Source organism: Castor canadensis, chromosome 3, assembly GCF_047511655.1.
Source record: "Castor canadensis chromosome 3, mCasCan1.hap1v2, whole genome shotgun sequence".
Lineage (NCBI taxonomy): Eukaryota > Metazoa > Chordata > Mammalia > Rodentia > Castoridae > Castor > Castor canadensis.
Genome location: NC_133388.1, coordinates 169,175,133 through 169,191,219, shown reverse-complemented (window position 1 = coordinate 169,191,219; position 16,087 = coordinate 169,175,133). Strand labels below are relative to the sequence as shown.

At 40.1% G+C, this 16,087-nt stretch overlaps 1 protein-coding gene across 9 annotated transcripts in view; it reads right to left on the bottom strand.

The window, feature by feature from the left end:
- LOC109699265 (nonsense-mediated mRNA decay factor SMG5-like) overlaps positions 1 to 16,087 on the bottom strand; it is a 121,040-nt gene that overhangs the window by 41,699 nt on the left and 63,254 nt on the right. For 6 of the 9 annotated variants that reach the window (XM_074069067.1, XM_074069069.1, XM_074069075.1 and 3 more), the window contains one exon: positions 11,123 to 11,293. The gene's annotated coding sequence lies outside the window, so the exon portion shown is untranslated. Of the gene's footprint in view, positions 1 to 5,552; positions 5,650 to 8,851; positions 9,015 to 11,122; positions 11,294 to 16,087 lie in introns of those variants that run through there. The other 3 variants (XM_074069073.1, XM_074069074.1, XM_074069076.1) reach the window with 3 other exon arrangements.

The following is a 16,087-nucleotide window of genomic DNA, read 5'->3' as shown; positions in this document are numbered from 1 at the left end:
GTGTTATGGGCTGGTCATTATTCTGAGTTCCTTTAAAGACAACCTCATCTGTGCAACAACACAATAACCCTAAAAAAGTAGTATTTTAACCCTGGTTCGTACATACCCTTTCTACTAGAATCAATAAGGTAATTCATTAAGACTGAATAAGATCCAAAAGATATGAGCAGTACAGATAATTCTGTCAGGAGTCCACTACCACATTCACCATCAGCAACAATTGCCATAGGTGAGAGCTATGGATTCCCAGAATTCTACCTCCCCAGAGAAAGAGGCAGTCACTGTAGGGTTTATCTAAGCAAATTTCTAGGGTGCAACTGGGATCTTGGAGAAAACTTGTACAAGAATATGACACTGTGGATACCATATTCTCAGTCACACATGTACAACCTTGAAGGGAGAATGGTGCAGCCCTGGAAACAAACACTGTCATGAAAACAGCACAGCCTTAAAGGGCAACCATGGAAACACAGAACCTTACCTTGAACCACTGGCTGGATGCCAAAAGGCACTTATGTAATAGTGTATGTGTTTATGATCCCAGGCTGCTACGTAACTGGCTTTTTGGTATTTTAGGAGACAGGGACAACAGGTTGCTTCCATCTCTCCTTCCCTCCAGAACTCTGTTGTGTTGTTACTTGGGATACAGCTGCCTATCTACACAGGCAATTGCCTCCTGTCCTGTGTGAATTCTTTCAATTTTCCACCAGAACCACTTGGCACCATTGGCCAAAATGGTAAGCATGACAAACTGGCGTAGTCAGCAGGATCTGTCGGTAAGTCCAGAGGCGGTACTGTCCATTCCCCAGACAGATACAGACAATGGGCATGAGCTATTGCACCCAACTAATTTGTGGTATCTGGTGGTAGCTTTGTTATTGCAATGGACTCCTATGGAGACTTAGGAGGACCTGGCAGTGACCCCAGCTACCTTTGAGAAGGCCGTCTCCCATGTATTGGACTCACTCCGAGAGGAGCATGTAAATCAGTCTGCCAGGTGACATGACTGTGTGGCTGCAACATGCAGAGGAACTGGCTTGGCAAACTCAGTTATGCCATATGAGGATATCACAGACTTCGTTGGAAGTCAAGGTAAACAAGCTAGAGAAACAAATCCGTGGGTCAGTGGCCTCTAGTTGGAAAGGCTTACCCACTTAACTCAGTAATGCTAGAGCCCGGTCTATTGTTAAATGCCAATTAGGGCATGACCGGCAAGTGGAGGAATATCCCTGGCAGGTGGGAACTCCAGAAGTTAAGGAGAATACTATGTATGTACAGTATACTCTGGAGGACTTAAGGAAATTGGGTAAACAGTTTTGGCCAAAGCCTGGGGAATCTACTGTGGCACTGATGCTATGCTTATGGGACAATATGGGAACTCTTTATGTCAAGCTGATTAATGGCCATTGCCTGGGATATATGGGAAAATGAGGAGGAGATGTCAATTACTCCCACAAAATGGACTTCCTATGCTGAACTGTTGCTATGGGACTTCAACATTTATGATGTCACTCAGGCCATGGCTAGCTTGGGTGAAATGGAGATAAAACAGGAAAACAAAGGAAGGCATAATGTATAGTTTTCTGGTGAAAAAGCAGGAAAAGGAGGCAAGAAAAAGTCCAGAGCTAACAAAAAACAGATCTTGACAGGTCCAATAAAGGTGTCCCATCACACCATATGGACTGACTTAATTGCAGCTGGGTACATCCTGCAGATATAGACTGGCAATCTTCAGTTATGCTGTTTGCCCTGTGGAAGGAATTTTCCACTGAACAGAAGTATACCAAATGCCAAGAGGAACAAACAAATGGGAAGGTGAAGACCCAGGTGTTGACCTTGCAAGGCCTGTTAAACAAGGACTGACAGGTTGGCCCCATCCAGAATATACAGGTAGTGGAGAACCCATGTGACCTCACGTGGAACTGCTGGTCTCCCAACAATGTACAAAATGTACTTACATTGATGGATACAGGAGCCAAACAGACTTTGTTATTTGGCAACCCAAGAGCCCACAATGATAATGAATGGCTATGGCAGGCACCCCATCCATGTTGTGGAGACACAAATGACTTTGTAAATTGGATGATTGGCACCTGGGCCATATAGGGTATACATATCCCTGGTACCAGAATATATCCTGGGGGTGGATATCCTCCAAGGATTATGGCTAGACACAACTGCCGGAGAATTTTGGCTACATGTATGAGTAGTAAAACAATGGTACAATGTCGCAGCACCTACATAGGCAGGTGCATGTGAAACAATGCAAGCTGCCAGGAGACCATAAAAAGGTAATCTTCACTATTGTGGAACTGAAAAAGACAAAAGTTATCCACCAGCACACAGCCCTTTTAATTCTCCCACATTGCTGGTACTAAAACCAAATGGAACTTATGACTGTGGACTATCAGAAACTTAATAGTTACTCCGTCTTTACATACTACAGTGCCCTTGGCTAAGGACATGTGGGACCAATTGACTTTGGTGGATTTGGCTAATGCTTTCTTCTTCATGAACATGGTGCCAGAAAGTCAAGAGCACCTTACCTGGCAAGGTCACCAATGGACATTTTTGGTGTTGCTTCAAGGATATATGCATAGTCCAACACTACACCATAATTTGGTTGCTAAGGACTTGGCTACTTGGATACACCTTGGTGTATACTTGGCCCATTATATTGATAACATTTTGTTAACCTCTCACTCTCTTGCAAAACTAGAAGCAGCAGTGGTATCTCTGTAACTGGCCTTATCATCATGGGGATGAAAAGTCAACAACGCCAGAGTACAATGACCTGGCTGTTCTGTCAAAATCTTGAGTATTGTATAGTTGGGCGGGTGTTCCTGATACCACAGGATAAATTACAGTTATAAGCTTTCTTAGGTCTTTTGGGATATAGGAGGGCATTTATCCCACACATGGATTTAACTGTAGCTCCCCTGTATGTCCTAAGGTGAAAGGGCATGACATTGAATTGGACTGACTTACAGCAGAAATAGCTCAAATACAAGCCCTTATTGTTATTAGAAATGGGGAACCATTTAAACTGAATGTTACTATAGAGCCAACGGGATATGTTTGGAGTCTCCGGCAAAGAAAAGATGGCACACAAGTGCCTATTGGTTTTTGTCTCAATTATAGAAAGGAACTAAACTCTACTACACTTTGAGAAAGAACTAGAGGCAATGTATGCCACTCTGATAGATATAGGAGCCTTAATAAAAAATAAGATCCCTGACAGGGAAACAAAAGGTTAAAGTCTAGACTAAGTATTCCATAGCAGGATGGGCACAGTTTTGGTCAAAGTCTTTCAGGACATGAGTAAATCTAAGTTTCCCAGGATGAGAGTAAGTCTAAGTTTCTCAGGACAGAAATGAGTCTAAGTTTCCCAGGACAGGACTAATTCAAATTCCCACATTAGCCAAGTGGGGAGCCTATTTGGAACAATGTGCCAATTTGCAGTTCAGTCTGTTAGGAGAACAGCTGGCAGCTGATCTTTAGAATTTACTTCTGGTTCTGTCCTATATCTGGGACAGAACCTAGTCCATATCAGGAGGGAATAGTGCCTCTATCTCTCACTACTTGATACATTGATGACAGTTGCTAGAAAGGACCTTCCCTCCAGGTAGCTATAAGATACCAGGTGGGTCCCAAGTATCTACAATATAAACAAGAATATGGACAAAGTGCTCAGTGGGCTGAGCACACACTGTATATTATATTGTAAAGAAGGAAGACTCCCCTGTACATATGGCTATGGATAGATGGGCTATGTATAAAGGATTAATTATATAATTGCCACAATGGAAAAGCCAGAATTGACAAATGACAAAAAAACACCCTATGGGACATACAGTGCGACAAGACTTATGGGCCCAAACACCACACAAGGATACATCTGCATGAGGGGCGGATTATGTGGAGACCATATTCTCAGTCACACAGGTGCAACCTTGGAGGGAGGAGGACACAACCCTGGAAATGAATGCTGTTGTGAAAACAGCACAGCCTTAAAGGGCACCATGGAAACACAGAACCTAACCTGGAACCATTAGGCCCCGGTTGCATGCCAAAAGGCACTTATGAACCCAGGCTGCTATGTGACTGGCTTTTGGGGGTTTTAGGACACAGGGATGGCAGGTTGCTTCCATCTCTCCTTCCCTCCTGCAGTCTGTTAGGTTGTGACTTGGAATAAAGTTGCCTTTCTATACATGCAATTGCCTCCTGTCCTGTGTGCATTCAGTTTTCTACAGGACCCACTCTGCCATTATTGGACAAAATGGTGAGCATGACAACATTGGAGAACTAGAAGAAGCTCATCCCATCAAAGTTTTCTGGTTTTCAATAAAATAATCCTCCAAAAAGAGAGGAGACGAGTTCTAAGACCCACTATTTGCCTCCACCCTAATTAGGTCAAGGAAGTGCCCATCCATTGGACTCTCACAACTTCGCCTGCTTACCTGGTAAATAACATGTTCCACCAGTATCATAGCACTTTCCTGTACCATAGTGTATCTTTGTATACTTAACCTTCTCCCATGAAACCAGGAACTTCTTGTAGGAGATAACCCTGTGTGTGTGTGTGTGTGTGTGTGTGTGTGTGTGTGTGTGTGTGTGTGTGTGTAATTCCAAAGTAACTTCAATTCTTACCTCTGTCACTGCAACTTTCCCCTAAATCATGTTCCTGCTTCAATCCTTAGCTCCATAGAACCTATTCCTCAAAACAGCAGCTAGAATGATCCTTTGTGCAAAATTCAGGTCTTACTGTTCCTTTGCTTACATCTCTCAATGATATCCCGTCTCACTCAATGTTAAGCCAGTTTTTGAAATGGCTCACAAGGCCATACATAATCTGCTTATTCCCTGAAACCATTACCTCACAATGATACTTTTCTACTTCAACTTCCCCTCTGCTGTCTCTGCTCTAGCCACACTGGCCTCTTAGCTACTTCTCCAAAATTACATGTAGGCTTTTGCATCATGGCCTTTGCATCAGTAGTTCCCTAAGTGTGGAATGCTCTTTCCTGAAATATGCACATGGCTCATCCCTCATCTTCTTCACTTTTCTAGCAATTTCTCATGAGGACTTCTCAGTGAAGCCTTCCCTGTCCAACCTATTTAAAATTATAACCACTCCAACACTCTCACCTTCTCTGTTATTTTTCTCCATAGTTATTCATTGTCTGTATATCCCAGTCCCCATATCTGCAAACCTTACTCATCTTTCAAAACCCTCCAGACTTTTTTTAAACCTTTAGCCTCACCCCAATAATGGCAGCTCCCAACTTTCTCTCTCTTTTCTGAAATCTGAATTGATACTGAATATATACCATATCATCTATTACTAACACCTGGTTATAACATTGTTTAAGCAAAATATTTTTACCTGTTGTTTTTTTCCTCACCAACAAAGTTCCACACTTTTTGAAAGCAAGAGTTGTGATATGATTCTTTCATATAGTCTCCCTCGGGGCACAACATAGTCTTAAGCACTCAAATGTTTCAATAAACATTTTACAGAATAAGCAAGCAATATAAATAATAATAGTTACCACTAATAGAATTATTGCCCAATGCCAGGAGCAGCAACCCAGTAGCAGTGGGATATTATCATCTTTCTGCTGATGCAAGTTGGATAGTTCACCAAAAAGACCTTGCAGCCTATATGAGTCAAAGTATAAGATTTATAACAAAGTCTGTTAAACTCCACTATCCCCTTTCTACTATTCCTCCATTACTTTTCCCAATTTAATAACTTCTATTCATTAAGCACCACTATGAGCCAGGCACAATGCCAGACACTTTATAGTTGTCATCTCAGTTCATGTTCAGGACAACTGTGTAGAGGAGACTTTATCAATCTTGTTTTACAAATGAGATAACTACAACTTAGAGAGGTTACAAGTACCTTGGCTAAGGACCTACACCTAGTAAGTGTCAGTATCAAAGCATTAACTGGTCAACTCAGCTAATCAATCACATTCATTGTGCACATGCTGCTTCACAGTTCAGACACAGAATTGTTGGAATAATCTGTTACACCCTGGATTCTCTGAGTTTTGTTAGAGCTAACATAGCCCTTATCAGCAAGTTTGTGATCCTCTCTCTTAATCTATCAAGGTCTGCCATTTCAATTCTACTTCAAGGAAATCAACACATCTATGACAAAGGCAATTTTCATAACCTCATTAGATTTGAGCAGGTTTCACTTTAAAGTAGCATAAGTGTGTTTCTCATTTGTGTATTTGTGTGTGTGTGTGTGTGTGTGTGTGTGTGTGTGTGTGTGAAAGAGAAAGAGACAGGGAGAAGAGAGAGAGAGAGGGAGAAAGAAGAAAAGAAAGATGACTACAGATGCCTCAATTCCCTGAGGTTTGAAAAATATGACAGCCAGACCTTGTAAACCCCTGGCTTATCGAGAGTGCTCAAGCAGCAACCCCAGAGTGGTATCCCTAACCTCAGAGAAGCAATCTGAAGATTAGCTTTGAGTGATTGAGGGATTAGGGGACAAAATTCAAATTCTGTGTTTAAGAAGCCAGAACCCCATTCTTCAAAAGGAGAGGCCTTTGAGAATAGAAAAATAAATAAAAAATGGAAGATTCACTGAGCAGAGAAGGATGACTCCACAGAGAGGGAACAGGAAGCTTAAATCACACACCCAAGCATGGGGCTCAATTGCATGACTGTTATTCAAACTCCTCTATGGAATGGATTAGAAAAGTGCTAGCCATTTATCAAGTGCCATGGATGGCTGAGTTGTGTGGTCATTTTTGTATTTTCTTTGTCTGGTTGGTTGGTTAATTGGTTGGATGGGTAGGTTAGGTGGGTTTTGTTTTTAATAATAACTTCAGCTCAGCACCTTGATCCTTATCAAACCACTCCTTTGATAATATCACAGTGACACACTATAGCTTGTGGGTTCACACAGAGCCCCAGGGGGTCTCTGTGCTTTTTCTTATTGTATTTTTTTGTCTCACTCATCTCTACCTCCCCACCTCCAACCTGCCAGGGTGTGAGAGTCCTGGACTGAAAGCATAAATCTTTCTGAGCCTTGATATCCTCTGAAGCTTTATCCCCAGCTCAAGTACAAAGCAGTTATGAAAGACCTCTTGAATTCAAGAAAATACTTTGTGCATTTTTAGTCTCTAAATTACAAGTACATGTGACTGGTTTTCAGATCTAACTCTAAAGAAACAGGTATTGCTATTGAAAATTACATTTGGAAACACAAACACAGTGTTGTACAGGGAGATGAAAAGTAGAAGAATGAGAGAAGACAAGAGCTTATAAGAAGTGGAGACGGGCAGGGCAGGGAAGGAGGAGAGAAACACAGAAACTAGCTTTTTACTATCTGAAACCAAGGTTTATTTTTTTATGTTGTTCACTCTTGCCATCTAGTGGTTACCAAGTAGTAATGTCTAAGTCAGATCTGTGAAATCACTAAACTTTTTTTTTTTAAATGTGGTGTCAGTCACCTGACTGTTTAACTCTATGACAAATTGCATGACGTTCTCAGGTATGAATGTGATTATGAAAGTTCAGCATTTGTTATAATCTACAGAATTTCAATAAGAATCCAAGGAATTAATTCTGAAAAGTTCTGTGATTTCCCCTTACAAAGTAAGGGACAAGTTTTTGCCCAGAAAACAGTTATATTCTGAAATTGGAGTGTTTCAACGAGTTCCTTTGTTTCAGTAGTTATATTGGATGACCCAGTATAATTGCTTCTTGTAAGATACAAAGAAAAGAGTTAAGTATATTGATAAAAGAACTGTAGTCTCTAAATACTAATTCAACAATCAAATACATCCCATGCCCTTTTAAAAATCTTTATATGAAGAGAAATTCTACCATACTTTGTGTAGGCTTTCATTTAAAATTTTAAGTTGTTTTTAAAGGAACTTGTTTCAAAACTCCCTCCAAGCCTTCTCTGCTTTTGTGAGTTGTAGAAGGTTCAGTTGCAAACTCAGCAGTGTAGATGCAGGTGCTGTTTTGGAGGCTCCAACTAGCTGTGTGAGGATGGTAGCTCACTGCAGGAGTGGCTAAAGGATCGAGAACAAAGCTAGCTCCAAGATAAGAAAGTTTTAGAAGACTTCTCGTAGGGAAGAAATTGTTATTGATCTGTTGCCTTTTTGGATTCTGCAGGTAGATAAACAGAAAAATCTGGTACATGTAACAAAGCAAATCTGGTACTGATGCACCTCTAACCAGATCTCCCCAAGAGCTGTTCACCAGTGCTAGGCTGGGCATCATGACACTTGGCCCTATCTTGTGTGCCTTACTTCCTGTTCCCATGCTTTGAACTCACTATGTTAGCCATCCTGACTTTCTCTGTGGTCTTTATTCTTTCTGCTTCCTACCTCAGGACCATTGTACATTATTCTCTCTGTGTTTAGCCAATCAGGTCTCAAATATCATCTTCTCTAAAAAGCTTTCCTCCCTTTTCTACCTAAAGTTATACTTCAGCCAACATTCTAGTTTCTCAAGCAAATTATTTTTTCACAAAGACAATTTCACTATAATCTATTATTATTTTGCTTATCTTGCTTAATTGTTAATTATCTATTTCCCCTTTGGAAATATAAACTCCATAAGAGCAAAGTCTTTCATAGCTTATTTGCTGCCTAAATTAATCTGGGCCCCAACACATGAGTAATTGGAGGAAATTTAATAAGGGACCATTTATGAAGTGACTGTTGCATGGCCTCTGTCTTACAGAAGATGGGAATGCAATATTCAAAGCCTAGTACCTGAAGAGTGCCATTGTCACTCTTAGACCTGATGGGCGAAATGGAAGTGTTACTGGAACCCAGTGTGAAGGGGACTACCTAATGAAAACAGTGCAGCGACATACCCAAACAGAGGAAAGCCAGAAGAATCAGTGTCTCCACTTCCCTGTCTTCTGTCCTCAGATGGCCTTCTGAAGCCCCCTGGGACTGAACCCAAAAAGAATCCAGCAGTCCCTCCAGATCAGTTACAGGGGCATGGAACAGAGTGGAGATGGCTGGATAGTGGTTCTGCAGAGGCAGAGGGAAGGCATTCATCAGGTGGCCATACTCAGTGCTATGAACAGGACCTGACACAGAATAGATGCCTAACTCACATATGTGCAATCAGTGAATAGCAAAATGTCCAGGAATTCAAAACTAAGTGACTTTTGGCTTTAGAAAATTCAAATTTGATTTGCCCAGAATATATCCTTTGGCCCAGCAGCAGACTAAAGAGACCTGCTTCCAAGGAAGGCACAAAAGGAGCCAGACTCACCAGTCTACCAGGGACAAATGTCTGGTTGAACAGTTATTAAGGAGATAATGGAAACCTTTCAGAGAAAGCAGATTGTGGAATTTCAAGTTGAAAGAAATAAGAGTATATACATTAGAGAATGGCATGGGCTGTTCATTAATATTTTATGAGCCTCTGCAGAAGACTTCACCATTCCTGAAGAGCTGCACATAACTCCATCTCATTCAAGTCTTAAAGGCAGAACTCAAGCAATGTCCTCATTCCATGGACAAGGGAAATTCACCTTAGGAAAGTTAAGCGTCTTCACCATAGTCATAAAGCTGTCAAGCTCAGGCACACATTCGGATACAGAGAAAAAGAAAAGGAGCCGTGGGAGAAAACTATCCTTTAAAATCATTCTTTTAAAATTTCCACTGGGGCCCTGATTAATTTAGGCAGTAAATAAGGTATGTGGGCAATGAGGCAAGAAGCTTGATGAACTGAGTAGATCAAGAGTTTTAATAAATGGCTACTCATCTCTGTTGCAATGGTTTCTTACTTACGTGAGAGTCTTATTTACATGAGAGTGTAATAGTAAACAAAATAAGAATGAAATAACACAGACAACATGAAAGGAGAAAAAGCCGAGTTGGGGTGATCTGCCTGAATAATTCAAAATCTAGGGGGATGACATCTAAATAATAAAAGTGCTTTTGAAGCTATTGCTGTCCTTCCTATACCCTAAATCTTGGCCCAGAAATCAGAGGTAAGGTACAAAAAACTCAATTCCAAGTGACAGCAATCCCCACAAAATACTGACAAACAAGACTCTCTCTTCTCTAGTATTAAATCAGTCCAAATAGTAGAATTCTGAACTAGCAGGGAGGGGCCAAGTAATGAAACAGAAAACGCATTTGTAACGATTTACATTCATTCACCTTATGGTAATTGATTTAATATCTTTCCTTATCACTTGACTCTAAAGTTAAAATGTCATTTTTCACATGCCATCTGTAGAAAGGTTATAAAATATTCCTTTGTTTTTACTCTCCTGCCCATCTTTTGGTAGATATAGTGAAGCTTAGGCACAGTCCTTCCCAGAAAACCTCACTGAGACAGAAGACAAAAATGCAGCTTCATCAAAGGTTTGGCAGTCATAGAGGTTTGTAAAGTAATGGCAATGAGCATGATCTCAACTACAATTGAAATATGGTCTTCAGAGTTGCTTAAATCCATACCAAACTTCTTCCACTAGCTTTCCAGAGTTAGATTCAGATCCAGTGCATCAAGTAAGGGTACATGAAACCCTTAAAGGCTGGACCCTCAGTGAAAACCATTCATGGGGTTAATACTAAATAATAAAACATTCCTAAAAGAACACTATTGAAATTCACATTTTAAAAATCTGGAGGTGTATCCTTGGGGATATTGACTAAAATCTACTTTTGAAAGGATTCAGTGAAAGTGTTTCCCCATGAGTAATACAACCACTAATCCACATTCTTCAATGAGATCTACTGCAATTAATTGGAAATCCTTGCACTCTTTGTAAGCTGAATATCATGGAGTAAAACAATTGAAAAATTAACTGTATAGCTTTATCATTCATGAGCTAGTTCTGTAGTTGAACTTCATAGACAAGTTTGTTCTGACACCAAAGAGAATTGAGTAGACAGAAACTTAATTCTTCAGAGTATACAACTAAATAAAATAATCCATCCAACATCCTAATAGGACCAAAATAGGACCTAATAGGACCAAAATCCTATTATGGATGCTCATTTTCTTTATGATACAGGTGGAATGTTTTGTACCTCAGCCTTCCAATCTACTAAATGAGAATGATACTGTGTTCTGTACCCCAAGCCGCACTTGACTATGAGCCAAGAAGATTGACACATACCTTTTGTGTGCTGATATTGTCCTGGGGTGGCTTGTCTATCTGACATAATGGATGTTGGGATGGGCTTCGGACGTGACCAGGATTCAAGATTAAAAACTTTCTCCACCGGTTACCAATGGTGTGGTTTGGAAATTTTACTTGTTAATTATCCCCAGGCCCCTATTTTTTCATCTGTAAAAAGAGGACAATGATAGTACACAGTTCACCAGATGAAGTGAGAGGAGAGAAAGAGAGAATATGTACATAGCATAGGCCAAGTTACTCCACACCACATCTCTAGGACTACAGAAAACAACCCTCAACTTTTATTGCACTGTCTGGATTCCTCTCCTTTTCACACCACTTGCTCTTCCCCAAATCATCACTCACCTCCTACTTCCTCCAAGGATCTCAGGGTGGATGGGTTTTAGCTTCTCAAAGACTCACCTTCCTCTAGCCCATCCTTTGGACTTTCCAGGTAAGAGAACAGAAAAAAGCAATAAATAAGTGGGGCCCTAGAGTAGGAAAGGATAGAAGGAAGCTTGAAACTTCAATAAAAATGAAAACCACCAAGTCTAGTAGAACACCTGGAGCATTCCTTTATAGCACTGAACTTTTATTGTTCAAAATGTTCCAGTAACTCTTTGCTGCTATAGTTGTGCATCTATTTGATGTTAGCTCTCATTTTTTAATTTGTTTTTGTTCTTCTACACTCATTAAATTGTAAGGGTTCTTAAGATAATATAACTATTGGCAATAGCTTAGAACAATTGATATGCTTCTGGTATGCTTTGCCAAATGAATTTTCATTCCTATTAGCATAATTATCACCTTTCAATGTTATTGCTCCAGTTGCCCAGTGACATCCTCTCCACCTTTCCAAGGTTCGCTTACACTGGTACGTCTGACCCATGTCCACTCCTGAGATAGCTCTCACTGCACCTTTCTTCTCTGCTTTACCTACTACAGAGCCACACTCAGCTTCCTTAGAGACTGATTCCTCAGGCCAGTCCCCTCCCTTATTCCTTTCTGTCTCCTTTTCTCCCTGCCTTTCTTCCTCCAAGCATTGCTAATCCAAGGCAGTGGAGTAGGACAGATCAGCTCTGAAGGTTTAGAAGTAGAAGATGCCATGGAAGATAAACCAATTGCAAATTTAAAGTAGGCATTGGAGTTCCCAAATTTTAGCTGCCATTCCTCTTTTCTACTGAAAATTTCATAATGGCTTTGTTCCCTTATAGGCTCATTCATAACACCAGTTTCAAGAACTTACATCCCCCCATCACTACTATGCTACTGTCTATGTACACACTTCCTAATTTCTTGATTTTCAGGATATTAGAAATTAATCTCTCCTTTTCCTCTCCTATGCAAAACTCCATGTCTGCCTTCATAGTCTCAAAAAGTTGTTAGGGGAACCTATTAAATAAATAAGTGATCTATTGATTTGCACCCTTAACCATTTAAATACCCAACAGAATATCTGAGATTTCAGAATTTTCCCTCAGTTACCTCAGGTTCAATTTCTAGACAGGACTCCCATCTTCCTGTTCTTGGATTTTGTGTTCTTCTCATGCCTCCAGACCTGTTCACATGTGTTCCATTTCCCAAAGTGTGCTTGATGACCTTTAAAAGATACAGCTCAGGCCAACTGTCAGGGCTGTGCTCAAACACAGTACAAGTCCCTCCTCCCAAGGCTTTGTATTTGAGAGGGTGTGCAGTGCAATGATCAGAGTCTGTTCAGAGATTCCTTTCTCCACCATGACTTTAAGAAAGTTACTTAGCTGCATTGTTTTTCCTCACCTATCTGGTGGAGACAGGGAATATCAATTCCCTACCTTAGACAGTTTTTAAAAGAATTTAATGCATATTTATGCACAAAGCCTGGCTCATTTAAGCACAGGGAAGTATCTGATGTGTTATTGCCTGGACCTTCCTCGGTTCTCCCCTGCTTACTATTTCTTCAGCCTCATCTCTTGCTACTCCCCTTTTCCCTCTGTAACAGCCATGAGGAACAACTTGAGCTAACACTGAGTACAAGATTTACCTTATTCTTCACCAATTGCCTACATTGTTCCCTCTGTAAATCTGTTTTCCTCTGTTCCTTTCCCCTAATTTCTAGACATTTTCAGGTCTCAATATCCAAATTAAATCATAAAACAAAAAACCTTCCTAGACACTCCAAGACCATAGCTCCTTCTATGTGTTACATAGCACCATGTATTCACTAGCAAGTGGCTTATTTTCTTCTCTGTATTTATCTTAGTTGCATCAGACCACAAATCTTTTGAAAACTGAAAGGACCTCATGTCTATGGATCTATTCCCTGTATCAGACACCATGCTGCAATTGGTCAGTTCTTCATAAATATTTCTTCAATAATATTGAAAGTAAAGACAGTAAACAAAATGAAGACAAAATGTATCCCCACTTACACATACTTTTAACATTGGGCATAAATATTCATAAAACTGTAATCTACCCCTTCATGTTTTAAATTATAACATCTTCAAAATGAATCTTTGATCCTCATCCCTAAGCATGGTGTAAGCTTACTAAAGGGAAAGAAAACAAAATTTTCACAATGAGCAAAACCTCTGTACTTTTGTAAGTTATGTACACACTGTGGGCAGCAGATCTGGCTGAGCCAATCTTTCTAGCAAGAGTTTAAGATGCAACAAAGAGAGACAAACATTGTGTTTCTTTTTAGAGCACTTCATGTCACTTACAAATTTATAAATGCTTCGTATTTTTAAAAAAAAAAACGTTAAGTATAGTAAGGGTTCTAGATGTTCCCATTGCTTAAGAATTGAGTTTTCATAAGAAGATTGGAAGGAAGGTCAAAGATCCCAGCCTTCCTACCTGTGCTAGTAAGTTTTATTGCCACTATGACCAAATACCTGACAGAAACAACTTAAGGAGGGAAAAACTTATTTTGCTCATGATATCAGAGGTCTCAGTTCACAATGGCAGAGAGGATGTGGTGGAACAGTGCCCATAGTGGCACAAAGGAAGCAGAGTGGAAGAGTAATGGGAAGGGGCCAGAACAAGAAATAGCCTCCAAGTACATGCCTCAGTGACCTACTTCCTCCAACTAGGTCCCACCTTCCTCAGTTCCACCAGTACCCAATAACCTATTAAAATTTTGAATCCATAAATAGATTAAAGCATTATTAGGTCAGAGTCCTCATGATCTAATTGTCTCTGGGAATACCCTCACAGTCATACCCAGAGGTGTGCTTTAACAATCTCCTATGTGCTTCTCAAACCAATCAAGTTGAGAATCAAGATTAACTATCATACTACCTTCCCAAGAACTCTAGAATGGTAATTCTTTTTATTCTTGGTCAATCTTCCTATTTAAAATATTTTAAGTTCTGAGACAGAGAGGGGAGCAAAGATCCTTCAAATTTACCTCTTTCTACTTCTGTTATTATCTTTCCTTCACAGTAAAATTTCTCAGATGAGCTATCTAAATGTCATTACCTTTCTTTCACTCTTCAGTCATCTCTGGCAGGTCTCTGTCTTCATCTCTATTCTGTCAACTATTCTAATGGGTGTTTTTCCAGTGTTCTTTTACTTTAATTTCTCAGCAGAAGTGTTTGTACTCTGCCATCTTAATTTCTCCACCTCCTTCCCCTAACACACTCTTATCTGTCTTCCATCATTCTAACTTTCTCACTAAGATTATCTAAGACCTTCATAGAGCTAAATTTATTGGACATTTCTAGCCTTCACTATACTTAACTCTTAGCATATGTGATACAGTTTGTTACTCTCCTTTTTTGAAAATACATTCTCTCATCGGCCTCTGTGACACCACTCCTCAATTTTCCTTATCTTTCATCTAATCTATGTGTCTTTTTAACAAGCTCGTCTTCCTTTATGTGGACATTAAGTGTTAGAGTTCTTCCAAATCCACCTAGACCTTCTTCTTCCTGTATGCACTCTCCCTAAGCAAGGACATCCATGCCCATTTATATATCAGTGACACAATTTTTAATCCTTTCTTTCTCTCTTCTTTAAACTCTAGTTTTACAGACCCAGCTACCTACTTGGTTTTACCACTTAAAGTCCAAAAAAAAGGGTATCTCCCTCTTCCCTAAAACCCATCTATACTCCTTATATAACAATCAAAGGTAGCTGGGTCCTGGTGACTCACACCTATAAATCCTAGCTACTTGGAAGGCTGAGATCAGGAGGATTATGGCAAAAAGCCATTGCAACTAGTTCTGAGACCCCACCTCCAAAATAACTAGAGCAAAAATGAACTGGAGCTGTGGTTCAAGTGGTAGGGTGCCTACTTTGAACTGAGTTCAAACCTCAGTTCCACCAAAAGAAAAAGAAATCAAAGGTGACACTACCTATCAAGTTGAAAGAAAGCTGAAATCATCTTTAACAATCCCTTTCTTTTGTCTCTTATACTGGTTCTTTATTAGGTATTGTTGACTTTATCTCCTTGATATCTATTAAAGTAAGTTTTAATCTATTGAATCTTATTTTCTCTATCACCTTTACTTTGACCCAAAAAATCCCCCTATCCAGTACTAGAAAAGCCACTTCTCAGTCAGTCTCATCAATACTCCTTTCTCATCCATTCTATCTAGTCCATTCTTCAAACTGTAACAAGATTACAAAACACACACACATATATACACACACACTTTCTCTCTCTCTCCCCCCTCTCTCTGTCACACACACACACACACACACACACATACACACACACACACACACACACACACATGCTACAACTTGAAGCCCTTCAATTATTCCCCACTGCCCTAGGCAGAAAGATCAACACTAGCCACAGATCCAAAAGAGCTTTGTATGTATGGCTTATCATTCACTCTTCATCTTTCCTGCACCCTCCTGCTCTCCAGTGCTCTGTCCAGAGTCATCTGCTTTCAGTTCTTTAACGGGGTCAAATTTCCTCCTGTCTCAGTTTTATACATACTAGTCCCTCCTCTTAAAATGCTCTCCAACTTT